The 22,645-nt window shown below is 38.7% G+C and overlaps 1 long non-coding RNA gene across 2 annotated transcripts in view; it reads right to left on the bottom strand.

Moving 5' to 3' along the window:
* Positions 1–22,645, bottom strand: part of LOC307180930 — a 124,548-nt gene that overhangs the window by 43,283 nt on the left and 58,620 nt on the right. For both annotated transcript variants that reach the window (XR_013825803.1, XR_013825804.1), the window contains exon 3: positions 3,183–3,268. This is a non-coding gene — a long non-coding RNA (uncharacterized lncRNA). The remainder of the gene's footprint in view (positions 1–3,182; positions 3,269–22,645) is intronic.

Below are 22,645 nucleotides of genomic sequence, written 5' to 3' on the forward strand. Positions count from 1 at the left end.
AAATTAACAGTAATTCCATAATATCATTTAACTCTTAGAATACCCAGACCATAGTCAAATCACCCCAATTTCCATCATAATGTCTTATAGCAGTTTCTTTTTTAAACCAGGATCCAATCACAATTCATACATTTGGTTTCTTTAGTCTTTTTGGAATAGTCCCCCTACTTCTTTTTATAAATGACATTATCTTTCTGAAGAGACTTTATAGGAAGTCTCACATTCTGGACTTGTCTGATTATTTCTTTGTGGTGATATTTAACTTGTTCTTCTCTCTCCTAGATTTCCTGTTGTTATGAGTTGAATTGTGTCTGTCCCCTGAAATCATATGTTGAAGCTGAAGGTGTGCAGAATTTGTCACCTTAAAATCTGCCTCTTTGGCATAAGGATTATTTTTGGTTGATTATTTTTTAAGAAAGTGCAGACATAGGAAAAGCTCTGAAAACCAAGTAGAAGTTACTCTTTGTAAGGGACATTTACATTTATAAGGGAGGTCTCCATTTGTAAGGGTGTCTCCCTCTCTGTACCAGGAAGAGATGATGACTAAACCTCTGGAAACTCTTATCAGTGGAGAAGGCACGGACTCAAATATTCATAACAACCATACCCTTTTTTACTTCATTTTCCTTGTGCTTTTCCTGGTAGCCTACCATAACTGCCTCCCCTGTCCTCCCATCTGTCTTTGTCTTTAGCTGGAGATGGTATTTAAGGTGGTGGCTTGAGCCACTTGGGGGGATTACTCAGCTTTCCTGGGTCTCTCCCATGTAAATAGGCAGTATACATGTTCTTAAACTTCTGTTTGTTTTTCTCTTGTTCATCTGTCTTTTTATTACAGGGAGGTCTCAGCCAAGAACCTAGAAAGGTAGAGGGAAATTTATTTTTCCTCCTCTATAAGGCCCTAACCCCCAGTGCTTTAGAATATGACCTTATTTGGAAATAGTGTCGTTGTAGATGTAATTAGTTAGGATGAGGTCATACTGGAGTAGGGTGGGTCCCTAATCCAAAATGACTGGTGTCCTTATAAAAGGAAAAATGTGGAGATAGATGTGCACACAGGGACAACACCATGTGAACATGAAGGCAGAGATCAAGGTGATGCTTCTACACATCAAGGAAGATGAAAGATTGCCAACAAACCATCAGAAGCTAGGAGAGTGGCATGGAACAGATCCTCACAGCCCTCAGAAGGAACCAACCCTACCCACACCTTAATCTCATACGTCCAGTCTCCAGAACTGTGAGATAATAAATTTCTGTTGTTTAAGCCACTCAGTTTGTGGTACTGTGTTATGGCAGCCTAGTAAACTAGGCTATAAACTGGATGTTAGGTCTAGAGGCTTGATTAGATTCAGGTTAAACATTTTTGGCAAGAATGCTACCTAGGTGACACTGTGGTCTTCATATTGCATCACATCATATTACACCACATAGCCTCAGTCTACCTCACTGTAAGTGGTGTTAACTGTGATCACAGGGTTAAGGTCATGACAACCAAGCTAAGTTTTTCTCTTTGTAATTAAAAAGGAACTTGAGGGGTGATACTTAGATACCACATAAGTATACGGCCTCCATCAATGTCACCCAATTGTTTTAGCATTCCTTAATGATCCTTGCCTGAATGGATTATATTCTTGGAAGATGCCAAAATGATGCTACTGTAAAAATTCATTTGCAACTGTTAGCTGGCATTCTTCTATAAAGAAGAATCAAAAGGAGGCAAACAAGTTTTTCCTTAAAAGTCGGGGTAAACGCTTAACTCTTTCCTTTGGTTGCCAATTTTCAGAATAAAGTGTTTGTATAATTAGTCATCACCAATCACTAATGAGTTTTTTCTCTCATTTGAGTGTCATGAGGGACTCATGATACTCATGGTTTTAATTTATTCAATCATCATAAGCAAAGGCATTCATTTTTCCTCTTGATGCTCAACTGTTCCCATTGGTCTTTTGGTGCTTTCTTAATTTCTGGCATAAGAAGCCCCAGCCTCACCTTATATATTGTCTGTACCAAGCCAGAAATAAGCCATTTCTCCAAGAAGCACTGTTTCCTTCTATTAGGGAATTTAGAAACCAAGATGTGGTTTCAATGTAAGCTTATTGCTATTGGGATGTCATTGCTTCTAGACCAGAGAAGTGAACAGCGCTATGAAATAGATGGGCCAGCTTCATGGGCAAGCTACCAGGACAGTCATACAGGCACTTGTGCCCAGAAGGGCCGTGTGCTTGGAATTTAATACTCTGTAATCACTGTCTTGAAATTATTTGCAATTTTATCTTTATATTTGTATTTGGTCAGTAGAGTCCAATGTGATAATGGAGCATGCGCCAGGGGCTTGGAGCCTCAGTTCATGCTTGGGTCCCCAGGACAGGTTCCCAGGGGCTGCTCCTGTGCCTCCTGGTGCCCTGGGCCCTGCCCAGCCTCCCCATCTCCAACCCTTCCTAGCAACCACTGTTGGCTGCCCTCTGTCCCGAATGGGAGCCTGGGTATGAGCGTAGGGAAGGTAGGGTTGGGTGCATTTGCCCCACAACATCTTGGGACAAGGCATGGTGGTGGTGTCCCCACCCCAGGTTAGCAGTGCCACATCACACTTAGCAGGTGACCAAGCAAGGATAGCCTCTCCCCCACCACCAATCCAGATCACTAGTGTATCCCAGCACTAAAGTTCCAATATGCTTGGAGGTCTCCCATGAGCTGTTGAGTTGGAGCAGCAGGCCCATAGGAAGGGGAAATGGCTGGCTTGACTTCCCTGCCCCTGGCCCGGGGTGTACATCATATCACATTAGTCATGCCCCATTGTCACAGGGCAGGGCCCCTGGGGGCCTGGGAGCATCTGTACTTGCCTCCTAAGTATCCCATGCAAAGGGATACCTTTTCTTCCTCCTTCGCATTTCCTAAATCTGGTTTGTGTTAGTCTCTTCCGGCCAGCTCAAGACAGTCTCCAGGATAAGTCACAAAATACAAATTGTGACGTTTCAGCTATTCCACATGCAAGTCAAATGCTCTTACATTTGCTTTTAAAACTGACATTGTACAATATAAAGACTAAGGGTAAAATTCATGCTAATAATTTAAATTTTTAATTTTTCTTTACTTAGAACACCATTAAATGGCAAATAAAAAACACCATGACAAGCTGAGTGAGTGAGAGACTGTAGAAGAAAGGAAAAGCCTTTATGTTTTACCTTTAATGGCACTTTATTCCTGGTTTTTGAACAAATAGCCCCACATTTTCGTTTTGCACTGGGTCACACAAATTATGTCGCTGGTCCTGAAAAATATATATACGTTTTATATTTTTATATATATAATAACATATATTATATATATATTAATCATGATATCATGCTTGATATATATGATATATATTAATCATGAGATCATACTGATATTTTCCATTCAAATTTAACATTATAAGGCTTTTTCAAAAGTTATTTTATACATGTATTTATTTCCTATTATACTGAAGATTTTAGTTCTATATATAATTAACATAATTACTTATTTGCTTTATCTATAATACAAAACATACACCTACATGAGTTTCAAAATTTCAATACCAATGCTACCACTAACAATAAAACTACAAAGTAACATTTAAGATTCTTTTCACTTCTTTTTGACTTCAGTACAGTTGAAATACTATGTTCATAAATTATTTGAAATAATCCTTGTCTCTGAGCAATTCTGTTACCTTTGATATAGAGTCAGGTTTATTCGTTTCTTTCCAATTTTAGGCTTTGCTTTGTCTTCTTTTTTATTTCATTGCATTTTTTGGAAGTTAAACATTTATATATTTCAAAAGTCAAGCTATATAAAAAGGCATACTCAGGGAAATCTCTCTCCAATTCCTATTCTCTCCTCTTCAGCCCCTTCCCAAGCTCTCTACAGGTAACTGTTTCTATTAGTTTCTGGTATTTGGGGGGAGGGGAGAGCAAACATATACACATATTCTTACTTCCTTTCTTTTATATACAAAAGATAAAACACTATATAAATGCTCTGCACATCTTTTTAGCAAAATAACCTCCATATCAGTACACAGTCAACTTCTCATTCTTTTTATACAATTGTATAATACTTCATTATGAGGCTATACCTTTGTTTATTCAATAGGTCCTTTATTGGTGGACATTTCAGAGTTCCAGTCTTCATTATTAAACATAATGCCACAATAAATAACCTTGTGCATTTATTATTTCATAATTATAGAAGCATACCTACCAGGTAAATTCCTAGCAGTGAGATTGCTAAGTCAAGGGGTAAGTGTAATTTTGTTAGATAAACCAAATTCCCTTCCTTGGGAATTGTACCATGTTGCACTCCCACCAGCAACGTATGAGAGTACTTGTTTCTTCACAGGCCTGTCAACAGTGTGTTCTGTCAAACTTGAGGATTTTAGCCAATGTGATTTTGGTAAAATGGTAACAGTGTAGTTTTAATTGGCATTCCTATTATTATGAGTGAAAGTAAGCATCTTTTCAAATGTTCATTTGCATTTCTCTGCAAACTCTGCCATTTGACAATTTTTTCTATCAAGATGTTAGACTTTTTTGTCTTCATTGTTAAGATCTCTTTATTTATTAGGGAAATTAATCTTTTGTCTGTCATATACATGTCAAATATTTTCTCCAGGTTTACATTTGATTATGATTATGTGTTTTTAATGTAAGAAAATGTATTAATCTTTTATTGATTGATTCTAAATGTTGAGTCAGTTCGAAAAGCTTTCTCTACTCCCATATTAAAAAGAAATACAAGGAACTTCTGGTTTGGGCCAAGATGGAGTGCTTCATTCCTCCCAGGGCTTTCCCTTTACAACTAAGAAACCCTGGCTATAACACAACAAACAAGCTTAGGAAGACTCTGAAAGGTGGAAAGAAGTCAAACTTCCCAGGCACCTGAAACATGACAACGCAGGGGAGATCCCTGGGTTTCCTTACTGCCTCCCTTATATCCCAGACAGGGCCCGGTAGAAACCTCAAACCAAGAATTGCCAACAGGTACAGATAAAAGAAAAAGCTTCAAGAAAAGCTGGATACCCCTAGTTGAGGGACCAGAAAAAGGATGGCAAAACAACAGAAAACTCTTTTGGCAACACCGGCACTACTCCAACCAACCAACAGAAAAAAAGCACGTCTCCTTATGTGGGATCTTCCAAGCCCCACTGGAAGAAGCAGGTGGTGTTCTAATTTCCCTGCAGGGGTACTGATGGGGCTGAGCAGAGAGCTGAGCTTCTATCCCTGTGCAAGGAAGCAGGCAGTGCTCTGATTCCCCCCCCATAGGGTAGTATCAGCAGATCCAGCAGTGAGCTGAGCCTCCACCCACACTGGGTAGTAGGGGGACTTAACGAGGCAGTGAGAAATGAAACTAGTCAGTACTCTGATCTCCCCCCATCCCAAGTGTTAGCAGGGCCCAGCAGTGGGGAACTAAGTATCCACCCCCATCTGGCATCAATGACACTGGACAAGGTGGTGCTAATCAGGTCTAGTCAGTGCTACACCATCCACTATTCTCCTGCTTCTTGTGTCAGCATGGTCCAGTAGGAAGCTGAATCTCCACAGCAACCCAGTAGCAACAAGATTGAATAAGTTGGTGTGAAACAGGGCTAGCAGGCGTTCCTTTTCTCTCCCGTCTGCTCCCATCAGCAGGTCCCAGTGGAGAGGTGGGCCTCCAGTACCACCCAACATTAATGATGAGGCTGAATGAGGTGGCGAGAGGTGAGCTAACCCAAACTTTGCTTTCTCCCTCCCCTAGTATCAGTGGGACCCAGTCAGGAGATGAACCTCCATCCCTACCAGGCATCAACAAGGCAGAAGGAGGTGGTGAGAGGTGAGGTTTGTTGGCATTCCACTTTCCCCTTCCTCTCCCTGTATGTTTGAGGGGCTCAGCACAAAGCCAAGCTACTGCCCCTACCCTGTAGCAAAAAAGCAGTGAGTCAACCCTTGGCTTTACCCCTCACTAATGTCAGTGGGAACCAGCGGGGAGCTGAGCTTACATCCACACTAGGAGGCAATGAGATGTCATGAGTCAGTGCCCTATTTTCACTGGGAAGGTGTCCATGGAGCCAAGGGGGGAGCTGAACTTCCAGCCCACATATCTAAAATATGGCAGTGGAGTCACTGCCTACTTTTGCTGGGGTAGTATCATCGAGCACCAGAGGGAAGCTGAACATATACACCACTCAGCCCTCCTGCTACAACTCAACCAGGGGACTGACTGTTTAAAAAAAAAAAAAAAGAATTAATAGGATCCAGAGTCTACTGATATAGTATCCAAAGTTTTCAGGATACAATTAAAAAGTCACTCATCATACCAAGAACCGGAAAATCACAACATGAATGAGAAAAGACCATCAATAGACACCAACATGGAAATGAATCAGATGATGGAATGATCTGACAAGAATTTTAAAGCAACCGTCATAAAAATGCTTCAACAGGCAATTACAAATTCTCTTCAAACAAATGAAAAAATATAGAAAATATCAGCAAAGAAATACAAGTTATATAAGAAAACCAAATAGAGATTACAGAACTGAAAAATACAATAATAAAAAGAGTGGAGATGACAGAAGCAAAAATCTGTGAATTTGAGGACACATCAATAGAATTTTCCCAATCTGAACAACAAGAGAAAAAAATGAACAGTCTCAGAGACTAATGGAGTAATAACAAAAGATCTAACATTTGTATCATGGGATAGCAGAAAAGAGAGAGAGAGAATGGAACTGAAAATATTTTTGAGGAAATAATGGCTGAAAACTTCCCAAATGTGGTGAATTCAAGAAGACTCAAGAAACTGAGTGAAACTCAGACAGGGATAAACCTAACAAAATTCATGTCAAGACACAAAACTTCTGAAAAGTTTTGAAAACCAAAAAGGAAAAAAAAAGAAATCATGAAAGCAGCCAGAGAGAAATAATGCATTACTTATAGTGGAATACCAATTTGAATCACAGGGTATTTCTCAAAGGAAACCATGGAGGCCAGCAGGAAATAGCACAATATTTTTCAAGTAGTGAAAGAAAAGATCTGTCAATTGTGAACTCTATATCAAGTGAAAATATCATTCAGGAATTAAGAGGAAGTAAAGGCATTCTTGGTCAAAGGAAACTAAGAAAATTTGTTACTAGCAAACCTACCTTTAGAGAATGGCTAAAGAAGTTTCTCTAAATAGCAGAGATGATAAGAGAAGAAGGCTTGGAACTTCAAAACGGAAAGAAGAACATCAGAATGGGTAAAAGCAAGAAATTAGAAATAGAAGAACAAAATAAACCCAGAGGAAGGGAAAAATAAAGATATGAGCAGAAATCAATGAAATTAAAAACAGGTACATAAGACAGAAAATCAATGAAACAGAAAGTTCTTCTTAAGAAATTGATAAAAACTGATAAACTTTAGCAAGAGTGACAAAGAGGAAAAAAGAGAGAAGACACATATCATCAATACAAGAAATAAAACATCGGATATCATTTCAGATCCTGAAGGCATTAAAAGGATAATAAAGGAATACTATGAACTGTATGCTCATAAATTTGAAAACTTAGAAGGGGACCAGTTCCTCCAAATCCACAAACTACCATACTCAACCTCAATAAAACAGGCAACCTAAATAGTCCTATAAGCACTGAAAAAAATGAATTTGTAATTAAAAAGCTCCTGAATGGTTTCACTGGGAATTCTACCAAACATTTACAGAAGAATTAACACCAATTTTACACAATCTTTTCCAGAAAATAGCAGATGGGAAAACTCTCCAACTCATTTTATGATGCTAATATTACCCAGATACCAAAACCAAAGACAGTAACAAGAAAAAGAAAAGAAAAAGAAAAAGAAAAACTGTAGAATATCTCTCATGAACTTAAACACAAAAAGTCCTCAATAAAATATTAGCAAATCTAATCCAGCAATATATAAAAGTAATTATACACCATAACCAAGTGGGATTTATTCTAAGTGTGAAAGGCTGGTTCAACATTTGAATACCAGAATAGCTATAATAAAAAACAATAGTACAAACACCTAATGTTTGCAAAGATGTGGAGAAACTGGATCACTCATACATGGCTAGTGGGAATGGAAAATGGTACAGCCACTCTGATAAAGAGGGCAGCACCTTCTTAGAAAACTAAACATGGCTTACCATACAACCCAGAAATTGCACTATTTGGCATATATCCCAAAGAAATGAACACTTATGTTCATACAAATATCTGTATACAAATGTTCATATAAGCTTTATTAATAATAATCTAAAACTGGAAATAACCCAAATGTCCTTCAGTGGGGGACTGGTTAAACAAACTGTGATACGTCCATACCAATGGAACACCACTTAGCAATAAAAAGGAACAAACTATCGATACAGCAACAGTTTGGATGGATCTCAAGGGAATTAGGCTGAGAGAAAAAAGCCAATCCCAAAAGGTCACATACTACATGGCTTTATCTATACAACATTCTTGAAATTATAAAATTATAGAAATGGAGACCAGATTAGTAGTGGCCATAGGTCAGGGATAAGGGAGGAGAGTGTGACTATAAAAGACAACATGAGGGATCCCTGTGGTGATACAAGTGTTCTGTATCTTGACTGTATCCTGGTTGTGATATTGTACTGTAGGTGTGTTAGTCTGCTCAGGCCTCCATAACAAAATACCATAGACTGGTGGTTTAAGCAACAGACATTTATTTCTCACAGTTCTGAAGGCTATGAAATCTAAAATCAAGGTCCTGACAGATTCAGTTTATTGTAAGGGCCCTCTTCCTGGCTTGCAAATGGCTACCTTCTTGCTGTATCCTGACATGGCCAAGAGAGAGAACTCTGGTGTCTCTTCCTCTTCTTATAAGGGTACTAATACCATCATGGGGGCCCCACTCTCATGACCTCATCTAAACCTAATTAACTCACAAAGGCCCTACCTCCAAATATTATCACATTAGGGGTTAGGGCTTCAACATATGAATTTTGGGAGAGAACATTCAGTCCATAACAAGGTTTCTTTTTATTACTGTGATAAATTTTTATTATTGTGATAGCATGAAGTTTGCCATTCTGACCATTTTTAACAGCATAATTTAGTAGCATTAAGCACATTCACAGTGTGATATAACCATCACTGCTATCTACTTCCAAAACTTTTCCATCACTCAAAACAAAAACTCTATAACCATTAAATAATAACTCCCCATTTCCCCTCTCAGCCCCTGGCAACTTCTATTCTACTTTCTGTCTCTATGAATCTGCCTGTTTGTACTATAGTTTTGCAAGATGTTATCATTGGGGAAAACTGCTAAAGGCTACACAGGATCTCTCTGTATTATTTCTTACAACTGTATATGAATCCACAATTACCCCAAAATTTTTAAAAAGAAATTCATTCATGTTTTTGTCTATTATTTTTATTATTATTAAAATCTCTGATCCATTTACTAATTAACCTCTTAATCTCCTGAACTAGTGCTGCATCACATGGTGGCAACCACTCCTCTCCCCTAGTCAAACATGTGGCATGTGGCAACAACTCCTCTACCCGAGTCAAACCTTTTTACATTGGATCAAATAATTTTGGTCTTTTCAACTTCTCTCATGCCCACTTTCTACCTCTTAACCATTTTAGTGAATGTTCCAGAAGACAACATACTTTCAAGGAAAGACAGAAATTGGAACAGCCACAAAATGAATACATAACACTAACAAGCAACTACAATGACGACAGCAGGAAAAACTACAATGATTTATTAACTGCTAGGAATTCTAGATAATTACAGCTGTCCCTTGGTATCCACAGGGGATTGGCTCCAGGACCCCCTGTGGACACCAAAATCCATGGATTCTCAAGTCCCTTATATAAAATGTCATGGCAGGATATTTGCATATAACCTATGCACATCTTCCCGTATACTTTAAATCCTCTCTAGATTACTTATAATACCTAATACAATATAAATGCTACGTAAATAGTTGCTGGCATGCAGCAAATTCAAGTTTTGCTTTTTGGAACTTTCTGGAATTTTTTTCCCAAATATTTCTGATCCAGAGTTGGTTGAATCTGCAGATGTGGAACCTGTGGATATGGGGAGCCAATTGTATATCATTTAATCTTTACATCAACATTGCAGGAAAAGTATTATTAGTGCAATTTTATATACAAAGAAATTTCATCTTGGAGAGGTTAACTAAGCCAAAATTACACCTTTATTAAAATGATGGAGAATGCAGGTACATTTGGCATAAGAGCTTATGCGCTTTCCTCTGCGAAGAACTGAATTGAATCCAGAAACTCTCATTTGGAAAGCAGCAGGACATTCAGTTAGCCCAGGTCTTTTCTTGTCCCAGGTCTCAGAAACAAAATATCACACTCTAACTCTGTATTAGTTTGCTAGGGCTACCATAACAAAATACCACAAACTGGGTGATTTAACAACAGAAATTAATATTCTCACAGTTCTGGAAGCTAGAAGTCCAAGATCAAGATGTTGGTAGGTTTGGTGTCTCCTGAGGCCTCTGTCCTTGGCTTGTAGATGGCCTACTTCTCCCTGTGTCCTCACACGTTCTCTCCTCTGTGCATGCACGTGCCTGGTGTCTCTTTTTGTATTCAAATTTTCCTTTGACACCAGTCAGATTGGATCAGGGCCCACCCCAATGGCCTCATTCTAATTTAATCACCTTCGTAAAGGCCCTATCTCCAAATACAGTCACATTCCGAGGTACTGGGGGTTAGGGCTTCAACGTGTGAATTTGGTGGGAGGGACACAAATTCAGCCCATAACAGGCCCTGAGACTGGATGTGGGTGGGGAGGAGAGAAAAAAGGAAGTTTAAAACCAAGATAAACACCTCCACAAAATCATGTGTTTCAAGTAGGTGCAATCCTGCTCATTTACATTTCATCTAGCCCAGAGTCTTCTAAACTTCTTTTGACCGTACTCATGATAAAATTTTTTTAATACATTTTGCATTATGGCTCAATACATATGTATTTATTATTATAAAACCAGACAAGAGTCACAAATTAATTCTGATCTTACTATTTGCAATGCATTCCAACGTTTTCTATTTTGTTCTTTTGAATTAAAAGATTGTTAGTTGCCCCTCACTGAATTGATTTTAGGAACTGCTCTTCTTTACAACCTGCTGTTTGAAAATCAATGTTCTAATTTGTGCTGTCAGCAGTGATTGTTAAATTATTTTGTTCATTCTACCACTGCTCTTAAATCCCGGATCCCGCTCTCTTACCACCCCACACATGTACTGGATCAATTGAATTTTGTTTTTTTTCAAAGCCTCGATCCACTTATTCATTAGTTTCATTTCGTAATTCTTTCATTTCTGTCAACTGCTCAGGAAACTGTGGCGCCATTTCCTCCGTAACAAATAGAAAATTGCCATCTAATGGTGGAAGGGAGACAGTGCAGGCCTACATTTAGCATCCTTCCACCCTTTTTTTTTTAATCTCTGCTTTCCCCCCTTCCCCCTTTCTGATGCAATTTTCACAAATACTTGGCAGCATTTTAGTAGGGATTCTTTAAAAATCTTCCTGAAGTGATATTGCATTCTGTAAATTTAGCTACTCCTTTCACAGAAGCTTGAAGGTCCGGGTGCTAGATGCAGCTCTGTCCTATACTAGCTGTGTGACCTTGAACAGGCTACTGGGGAAGAAGGGGGCCCTCTCCAGGCAGCTGTCCTCTTTCGGTTTTCTCATCAATTAGGAACCTTTCCACTTTCCATCTTCCAAAAATTACTTAAAAGTTCTGGTCCACTGATGATATCCTTCTTTTTTCAGAGCTTTTATGGATGAATATTTTTAAAAATATCTATTTGGATGTTTCACTAGGATTTTGGAAAAAGGCAAGACAAATACAAGTGTTGGTTTCTCATCTTGTGCTTGAAATCTGACAATGACCTAACAATGACATTTGAAAAATTTGTCCAGGATGCTTGTGTCCTATCAACCTTAAAATAATAAAAGATGCAATGAAATAAAGTAAAACACAAATTTACAATCTAACTAAAACCTCAACAGTATTGATATCAGAAGTTTGTAAAAGAGGAAACAATAGACAAAAGACTTTGTAACTTCATCTCATACCTCCTAGCAACTAAAATGAAGAAGAAAACCAAACATATAAATGACAGTAATACAATCTGAGAAAGTTTCCTAAATATATTATTACTATAATCTCAGTCTCTCCTTACCTCTTCCTCCCTCCTTGTCACTACTCTTTCTTTCTACACACACACACACACACACACACACACACACACACACACACACATACACACACACGCAAACACACTCACCACAGTACTATGGCTTTTTAGTGAAAAGTTAACTATTTTTGTTTACAGAAAAAGCTTCTGTTTTTTTTTTCATGTAAACTCAGATAATGGATTAGAAAATATTAAGTTCTTATTTGCATAGTTAAGAATTAACCTTACCCAAACAAAAGTCTGGCTTGTGTCCATGGCTCTAGGGAGGTAATGTTTAAGTCCTTAGTAGTCCCACCTGATGAGTGTCTTTGTTTTACTTGGTGGGGGGGCAGCCTTGGACCACACCAGATACTCTAACAATGTGATTTACGGTGGGGCTTTGGGTCATGTGGTATCAGCTCCCCTCTGGAGGAGCTGGAAACTAAGATTGGCCACACAGGCAGTCATCTGTGTCTATGTGACTGAGTCCCAATAAAATCTCTGGACACCAAGGCTCAGGTGAGCTTCCCTGGTTGATAATAATCTGTGTGTATTGTTACACATCATTGCTGAGAGGAGTTAGCTTTGTCCATGACTCTTCTGGGAGAGGACAGTGGAAGCTTCTCACTTGGAACTCTCCTGGACCCTGTCCTATGCACCTCTTCCCTTTGCTGATTTTAATCTGTATCCTGTCACTGTAATAAACCATAACTATGAGCTTAACAGCTTTTTTTGAGTTCTGTGAGTTCTTATAGTGAATTATTGAACTTAAGGGTGGGGTTAGGGTCCCTCTGACAACAATACCAAATACTGTCAAAGACAGAGTAACAGGAATCTCATTTATTGTTGGTGGAAATGCAAAGTGGTACAGCCACTTCGGAAGAAAATTTGGCAGTTTCTTATAAATGTAAACTCATATAATAGACTTATCACATGATCTGGCAATTCTGCTCTTAAGTATTTACCCAGGTGAACTGAAAGACTATACTCACACCAAAAAACCTGTATGCTAATGTTCAGAGTAATTTTATTCATAATCACTCCAAACTGGAAACAACCACAACTGTCAAAGAAAACAAAAGAAAAACAAAAAAAAACTATGTTATATCTATGCAATGGAATACTAGTTGGCAATAAAAAGAACATACTTGATTCATGCAACAATGTGGATGAATCATAAATGTATTTTTATAAGTGAAAAAAGCCATATACAAAAGGCTATGTATTGTATGATTCTATCTATATGTCATTCTGCAAAAGGTAAAACTATAGGGATGGCAAAAAGATCAGTAGTTGCCAGAGGTTGGGGTAGAAGACAAGTTAACTACAAGTGGTTTGCACAGGAAAATTTTTCTGTTATGGGACTGACTCTTCAGTATGGTACTAGAGTGGTGGATCCATGATTCTATGCATTTGTAAAAACCCATAGAATTTTACAAAACAAAAAGTAAACTTTATGCAAGTAAAAAATGTCAACCAAGATATCAGGGCATCCCAGGATGGAATGAAACATGTGACAAATGAATTTCAGTATATTACAAATGCATGACATGACTTCACTGAAGGCTGTGAGAGAAAAAAAGCCAACCTCATTAATTTTTTAAAAAATAGGCCTATTTTTGAATAATTTTAGATTTACAGAAAAGTTACAAAGATAGTACAGAGTTCCTTATTCAATTTTCTCTATTGTCAACATCTCTCATTTTCATGGTACATTTGTCAACTAAGAAACCAACATTAGTACATTACTATTAACCAAACTGTAGACTTTATTTGGATGTCACCAGTTTTTCTATTAACATTCTCTTTTCTGTTCCAGGATCCAATCCAGGATACATTGCATTTATTTATGTCTCCCCAGTCTCTTCTGGTCTTTGACAGTTTCTCAGTCTTTCCTTGTTTTCCATGACCTTCACACTCTTGAGGAATACTGGCCTTATATCCAGTAAAATGTCCCTCAGTCTGAGTTTGTCTGATGTTTTTCTCAGGATTATACTGGTATTATTAGTTTTGGGGAAGAATACCATAGAGGTGAAGTGTCTTTCTTATCACATCATATCAGTTGGTATATATTATCAACTTCACTTATTACTGATGATGCCAACCTTCACATCACTTGGTTAATGTAGTGTTTGCCATGTCTCTCCACTGTAGGGTTACTATTTTTCCTTTTCCCTACTTTACTTTGGATATGAGCCACTAAGTCTAGCCCACCCTCGGAGGGAGTATCCACCTATATTATTTGGAATTCTTTTGTAAGCAAGACTTGTCTCTCCTCCCCCATTTATCTATTTATTCAAGCATTTCTGATTAACTTATGAAAACAGTGTTTTCACTGAACAATCTAAGGCTAAATACAAAAAGAACTTTACATAAACACTGTATTCTAGTTGATAATTTTGTTTCTCACAGCAACAATTCTAAAACTACTTTACATTTTTATTGTTGAACAAATAAGTAAGCAAATTGTGGTAATAGGACCCAGATTTCTCCCTGTCAGAGAAAGAACTTACAAATAAGCAAGTGGGATAAGCTAGAATAAACCCAGAGGTGCTGGGGTGCTAGATTAGAATCAGAAATATCAGTATGAATACAGGTAGGTAGGTAAGTGGGAAGGTAGGTAGATAGATATTTATAGATAGATTGATACAGAATTATAGATATTTGTGTATACAGGAGTTAGTATACATACATATATTTCCTTTCTCTGTCTGCTGAGAGGGTCTAGAAGCAATGACATCTCAGTACCAATGAGCACTCCCAGTGCCCAGATCTTGGCTTTTAAATACTACTCTCTAATAAAAGGAACTCGGGTTCCCTGGAGAAATGGCTGAATCTAAGGATGGAATACACTACCTGTGTACAGTAATACACTGATATCCATATTATTACATGACATATTTTAAATATTGGCAACTAATTACATAATTGAAAAAATATGTATGCAAGCCATTGGTGTAGGGGCCAAACACCTCTAGCAGCTGAATAGAGCCTATGGGTCAGAGCCATTGTGTATGGTTGTGTAGGCTATGTACTGCAAAACCCTATAGGCACCATTCATGTAGAACACAACATAAACAGTACCCTTAGGGTTAGGCAGTGTATAATCATACAAGTGCTACACCATGGGGTCAGCGGTTTGCAATGTTTGCTTGATCTCCTTCACCAAATTTGTGTCAACATCACTGCCAGGACTTCGAGTTCCTCTATAATATGGACCTTTTCCAGCCAAATATCCCTCTACTGAACGTTCCTTAATCTGTCTTACATCCTAAAGGGACCACATGCTCATCAATCAATTTGTTCAGGCTTTTCTCACACCCTTCTTGGTTCATGCTGCTCTCCCTACTCCTTTCCTTATTTCTTTCCCTACCAACTCATCTCCACTAGAATACTACCTGTTTATCTTCTCCCAAGAAGCCTCAATTAACTGTGACCTCATTGCCCTTTGAAGCTTTATAAAGAGAAAAGAGTCATTTTTGGCATTTGTCCTATTCTTCCTCTTATAATATAAATCTGAGTTCAGGATTCTTATTTATCATTTTGTCCCAAAGTAGGGCTTCCATATAATAGTTGTGCAGGCTATGCATCCTGCTCTATGTAGATGCGCCCTCTGGAGGTGTGCAGTGTACAGTCTGCCCAACTCTATGGAGCAGTCCTGCAATATTAATGCTTTCCACATAAGTGTCCTGTAAATCGCTATTTAGTTGAAATAGAAACATAAACTTCATAGTTCTATAGGAGTAAGTTATAGAATATATAAAATACATTGATTTTTTTGCTCATGTACAGGAAAGATGGTTGCATAAAGTAAGTTTTTACTGTCAAATTTTTAAAAACATTTAGCTCCTAAGGATCTCTAGATGTGAAAATTCAAAAGCCTTTTTCAACTCTCTAGAGGTACCATTTATAATTGAGTGTGTATGCAAGCACCCAACTCTGATGGAATTTTTCATTCTTACTCACCACCACAACAAAAGCAATAATGTTTATTTGTCTACAGTGACTTCCCCTTCTCCATCTGGCTAACTTCTTCTCATCTTTCAAGACTCGATGTCTCCATCGACAGATGAATGGATAAAGAAGATGTCATGTATATATACACAATGGAATATTACTCAAACATAAAAAAGAATGAAATAATGCCATTTATAGCAACATGGATGGACCTAGAGATTTATCATACTAAGTGAAGTAAGTCAGACAGAGAAAGACAAATATCATATACCACTTATGCATGGAATCTAAAAAAAATGATACAAATGAACTTATATATAAAACAGAAATAGACTCACAGACATAGAAAACAAACTTATGGTGACCAAAGGGGAAAGGTGGGGGAGGGATAAATTGGGAGTTTTGGATTAACAGATATACACTACTATATTTAAAATAGGTAAACAACAAGGGCCTACTGTATAGCACAGGGAACTACATTCAATATCTTGTTATAACCTATAATGGAAAAGAATATATATGTGTAACTGAATCATTTTGCTGTACACTTGAAACTAACACAACACTGTAAATTAACTGTACTTCAATTTTTTAAAAAACTCTGGAGGGCTTCCCTGGTGGTGCAGTGGTTGGGAGTCCGCCTGCCGATGCAGGGGGCGCGGGTTCGTGCCCTGGTCCGGGAGGATCCCACGTGCCGCGGAGCGGCTGGGCCCATGAGCCATGGCCGCTGAGCCTGCACGTCCGGAGCCTGTGCTCCGCCAACGGGAAGGGCCGCAACAGTGAGAGGCCCGCGTACAAAAAAAAAAAAAAAAAAAAAAAACTCTGGAAATGAAAAAGAAGACTCAATATCACCTTTAGAAGGCTTCCTGAATCATCTCCCACTTCTGTAGGGCTGATGCTCTACTGGACCCCATAGTACCCAGTTACTTCTATCATATAGGACAGTATCTTTTCATGTTGATGCCCTTCATTGAAACATAAGGTCCTGGGACTTCCCTGTCGGCGCAGTGGTTAAGACTCTGTGCTCCCAATGCAGGGGGCCCGGGTTTGATCCCTGGTCAGGGAACTAGATCTCACATGCATGCCGCCACTAAGGGTTTGCATGCCACTACTAAGGAGACAGCCTGTCGCAACTAAGGAGCCCTCAAGCCACAACTAAGGAGCCTACGTGCCGCAACTAAGACCCGGCGCAACCAAATACATATACTATTTTTAATTAATAATAAAAATAGAAATATGATCTCAATCAGTAACATTGCTAATGGTTGTTCTCTATATTTAGTGGTCCAAGATATCAATATTCAATCAAATATCTACAAAAATCTGTGCAGTGGATTTTAGCATAGTTCTTTTTTATTACAAGTGTTGACTTTCTTTTTTAAATAACTTTTAAAAATTTTATTTATTTTTGGCTGCATTGGGTCTTCGTTGCTGCACGCGGGCTTTCTCTAGTTGAGGCGAGGGGGCTACTCTTCGTTGTGGTGTGTGGGCTTCTCACTGCCGTGGCTTCTCTTGTTGCGAACACTCACTCCAGGCGCGTGGGCTGCAGTAGTTGTGGCTCGCGGGCTCTTGAGCACAGGCTCATTAGTTGTGGCGTGTGGGCTTAGCTGCTCCAGCTAAGCATGTGGAATCTTCCCGGACCAGGGCTTGAACCCGTGTCCCCTGCATTGGCAGGCGGATTCTTAACCACTGCGCCACCAGGGAAGTCCCAGTGTTGACCTTTTTGATTTTTGAAAATACTTCTTTTGAGAGACTGCTTCATCTTGTCTCTACAAGTAAGGACTTATTTACTCAAATAACCATTGAACATATTGTTTCTGTGAGAGCAATAAATGACTACAAGAAGAACATATCCATTTCTGGTTTGCAGAACCATCATTCCACAGTTGTTTGAGGCATTATCACAGCATCCTTGAGTAAAGGTTTTTCTTCTGCTGAAATCTGTGACATGTATCAGCAAGAGTTGGGATAGCTGCTGTGGACTTGTGGAACCTGCTCCCTCATGCCTGGCTTTGAGCAACAAACTGATCCCATCAAAGCTTTTTTCTCCCTAAGTGTCAGACAACTGACTCAACTTTGAAAAACCTAACCATCCAGTTGCTTAATTTCATTAACCAAATAAGCTGGTGTGTGTTGTGTGAGTGTGCGTACATATGTGTTGTGTATGCAGGAGCTGAGATGGTTGTTTACAAACTGTAAAAAACTCAAATTTAAAAACAAAACAAGAAAACTAGATCTCAGGGAACAAAAACCAATACGTCCAAACTATGACTGCCTGTGAGGAAGCTGTCACATTTTCTCTACTTAAAGGCACCTTTGACAAGGTCAATTTCTTCACTCCCATGAGTAATCTTTTGTGGGTCATTGATTAGGCCCTTACATAACACAGAGATGAATAAGAAAGTTTGATATTAAATGAAAGAGATGAGGGACTTCCCTGGCGGTCCAAGTGGTTAAGACTTCACCTTCCAGTGCAGGGGGTGTGGGTTCGATCCCTGGTCGGGGAGCTAGGATCCCACATGCCTCACAGCCAAACACCAAGACATAAAACAGAAGCAATATTGTAACAAATTCAATAAAGACTTTAAAAATGGTCCACATGAAAAAAAAATCTTTAAAAAAACGAAAGAGATGAGAAAAGAATTATTTCTCACTGAGAAAGAGGAAAGCTATGGTCATACACTTAAACAAATGAACTGAAGTATTTTGCTGAGTTAATTCACACAAAGGTACCAGGGAATATAAGGAGTTTTTAGAGATGTTATCCTCAAAGAATACATATGAGAGAGAAAAATATGCATATGAAATTAAGTTGGAAGGGAAAGTTAATACATACAATTACAACAATAGATCAGCTAATGTCGGACTTAAAACTCAGTTATGAGAACTGCATAAAAGGTGAACATGCCTTAATTAATACAAATGAGAATGAACAGAGTCACGTTCTGCCCCTAAATGTACCAAGAACCCCTAGAGAAGAGCATGCTCAAAACGGTACAGAAACAGAGATGGGCAGGGAGCAAAGTTTATAACTTCGCCCTCACAGCTGATCATCCTTAAACACATTGTCCTCTGAATTCAAAGTAAGCATAAGACAGGAAAACCCTCCTAGATCTTGTTCTAGACACATCTCTCTTTTTTTTTAACATCTTTATTGAAGTATAACTGCTTTACAATGTTGTGTTAGTTTCTGCTGTATAACAAAGTGAATCAGCTATACGTATACATATATCCCCGTATCTCCTCCCTCTTGCATCTCCCTCCCACCCTCCCTATGCCACCCCTCTAGGTGTTCACAAAGCACCGAGCTGATCTCCCTGTGCTATGCGGCTGCTTCCCACTAGCTATCTATTTTACATTTTGTAGAGACACATCTCTTTTTATCTCTTTATCACAAAGATAAATACTCTCCAGAATGGTAGAATTTGCCAGTTCTCTGAAAGCGTGATGAGGAGGAAACAATTCTGCTTTGACAGTCAACTGACACATATATGACTGTTTATGTCAATTATTTCTCCAATTATGGAAAGATGATCGATTTTAACTGAAGACATAATTCTAGCATTCAGAGTCCTTTTTTTTCTTCTAAGTCGTTGGCTTGGATCAGTTATCCAGCTTTCAATGACATGAGTTTCAGGGCCACAGCCCTTGATCTGCCCTCCCACACTTCTCCTATCATAAGGCCAAGAGTACAAGTACCTGCCCAGAGCAAAAACCCCAGCATGTTTCCTCACAAATTCCCAAATCCAATGGAAACCAAGCTGAAAGGACTCAAGAAACTAGAAGGGAGTGCATTTGAAAACAACCTAACAAAACAGGTACTTTTCTTACCTATTTTACCACCACTTTACTTGTGCTCATGGAAGTGGTGAGGGGATGAGGAAAGGCCTTATTTTCTATAATACTGGCTATTGGCAACTTGATTTAAGGCATTTTTTTCCTCACAAAACACACAACTGAAAGTGGAAAGTCCTTCGATAGGTGGCCAATTGTGATTGTTAGTTTTATGTGTCAACTTGACTGAACTAAGGGATGCCCGGATATCTGGCAAAGCATTATTTCTGGATGTGTCTGTGAGAGTGTTTCTGGAAGAGATTGGCATTTGAATCAGTAGACTGAGTAAAGAAGATTCCCCTCACCAATGCAGGTGGGCAGCATCCAATCCATTGAAGGTCTGAGTGGAACAAAGAGGGGGAGGAAGGGAAAGTTCACTCTCTCTGCTTAAGCTGAGACATCCATCTTCTCCTGCCCTTGGACGTTAGTGCTTCTGGTTCTCAGGCCTTCGGACTCAGACTGGTATACCACCAGGTTTCCTGGTTCTCCAGCTTGCAGGCAGCAGATCAGGTAACTTCTCAGCTTCCATAACTGTATGAGCCAATTCCTATAATTATCTATCTATCTATCTATCTATCTATCTATCTATCTATCTATCCTATTGGTTCTGCTTCTCTGGAGCATCCTAAATAATATACCAATGTTTTTGTGGAATGTAGAAAGCATGGCTTTTTATATCACCTGGTGATATAAATACTCAGAAGGTTAACCCCAAACTTCCAAGGTATAAAGTGATAGTGGGAAGGGATGGTCATATTCAAATTGTTAAAATATCCATAGGGAAGACATAGAAACTCACCACAGACGTTTATAAAACATCAATCATCAGAAATCCCATCCTAACACTAGCCTCAAATACACCTTCTGAATACCTGAGCTTAAGTAAGAGTGATTAGCTCTAGTACTTGGAAATGTGGGAACAGAACCCTACTGGGAAGTAAAAAATCAAACCTGTCAAGAAACAAATCTCTCTTTCCCGTACGTAAACAATTTCCCCAAAAGAGACAGAAGGGCTAACACCGTATCCTTAAAAGAGAAAATCAGAATACAAAGGGTAACATCTCTAAAAGGAATTTCCTGTTTTCACACCAAGCTTCTGCTTCACTACGTTGATGGTGTGCAGAAAACAAAAACAGGAATCCTTTGGGTTGACTGAGCAGAGGCACACAGAGTACAAGCCTGTGAAAATAGTAGCCCTGCTCATGGACCAAGGGCTGAGAACGTCCAATAGAAATATAACCATAGCTGGCGTTGACCAAGGTCAGGCCCCACACTGGCTACTTCATACCTGCATTTGATTATTTAACTCTCATGGCAACCATCTGAAATAGATATTTTTATTTCCATCTTAAAACGAGGAGACAGAGGCATCAAGAGACTAACTAACCTGTCAAGCTAGCTGTATAGAGCCTAACACAACTAGCAAGTGACAGTCAGGAGTCAGCCCATGTCTTTCTGATTTCTCCCTTTAAGCAACTCTTGCTCCCTGTATTGAGACTGATTCTTTACTCCCAGGTCTTTACAGCCTCTTCTTTCGCAGACATGCAAAGGACAATGCCATGATTAACTCATTCAGCATGGAAACTGTCATTGTAAAAATTACAGAGGCTCTCTCTAGAGAAAGCCAAAATATCGGTATGAAAAATAAAATTCACAGTCAATCTGACATTAATTTGCCACGTCTGAAGAACTGAGTGCTACAATTTTTATTTGCTAATGTATCCCATTCCTGAAAGTGTTGGATAGCTGATATTTTTGTTTTAAATTAAAATGGAAAAAATATAGGTTTCAAACTGTTAAAGATATTGTGAATGTGCTTCAAATTATTATTTTTTAGAGGGGAAGTCTCAAAATCAGAGCTGGAAACAGCTAGTTTGAATGATTTTTTAAAAATAATTAGTTTAGCAGACTTATCCAGATGAAGCTCACATCTTGGAACTGTGAAGTTCTAGATTGTCCTTTGGCAGAGAGAAGCAGGTAAGTAATCTATAATAACCCACACCTCAACCTCCCCCTCCCGTACTTCCAATCTCTCTAATAGCAATAACTTCTCTCTCTGGCTTAAAACATCTGAACAGCTCTATGTTCTGTCAGTTTACTAGTTACAATAATTCTATCTCTGCAATCGTTTCCTTCCTGCTCCCTGTCTGTTGCAACCACCTGTATCCTACTTCAGATCCTTTTTAACTCTTGCCTCTGAAGTGGCTTCTTTCCCTGTGCCCAGTTCTTCCTACTCTGTCTTATATTTAGCCAGAGAGTTTTATCTACAAAAGCACATCAGTCAATTAACATAAAGCACATAGATCATCTTCAAAACCTCCAGTGATTCCCTATTGCCAAACCAGAAACAAGCAAAACAATACAAAACAAAATGCAAAACAAAATGCAGTTCTCAGTTTCGCATTAAAGGCCTCCCATGATCTGATCACTGTTTATTTTTCCAGACAAGATGGCTTCCCAATATCCCATCCCCTGCACCATACTCTGTAGTCACAGAAGACAATGCAATAGGTCCCTAAAACACCTTGCATTCTCCTACTAGGGCTTTTTTTTTTTTTTTTGCTTCAAAATACTATAAGTTCTGTGAAAATGGAAATTTTGCTTGGTGTACTATAAATGTTAAATAAATGACTGAATGAATGGTGTTCCCCCTGTGTGGAA

This window comes from Stenella coeruleoalba (genome assembly GCF_951394435.1).
Source record: "Stenella coeruleoalba genome assembly, chromosome: X".
In the NCBI taxonomy this organism is placed as follows: domain Eukaryota; kingdom Metazoa; phylum Chordata; class Mammalia; order Artiodactyla; family Delphinidae; genus Stenella; species Stenella coeruleoalba.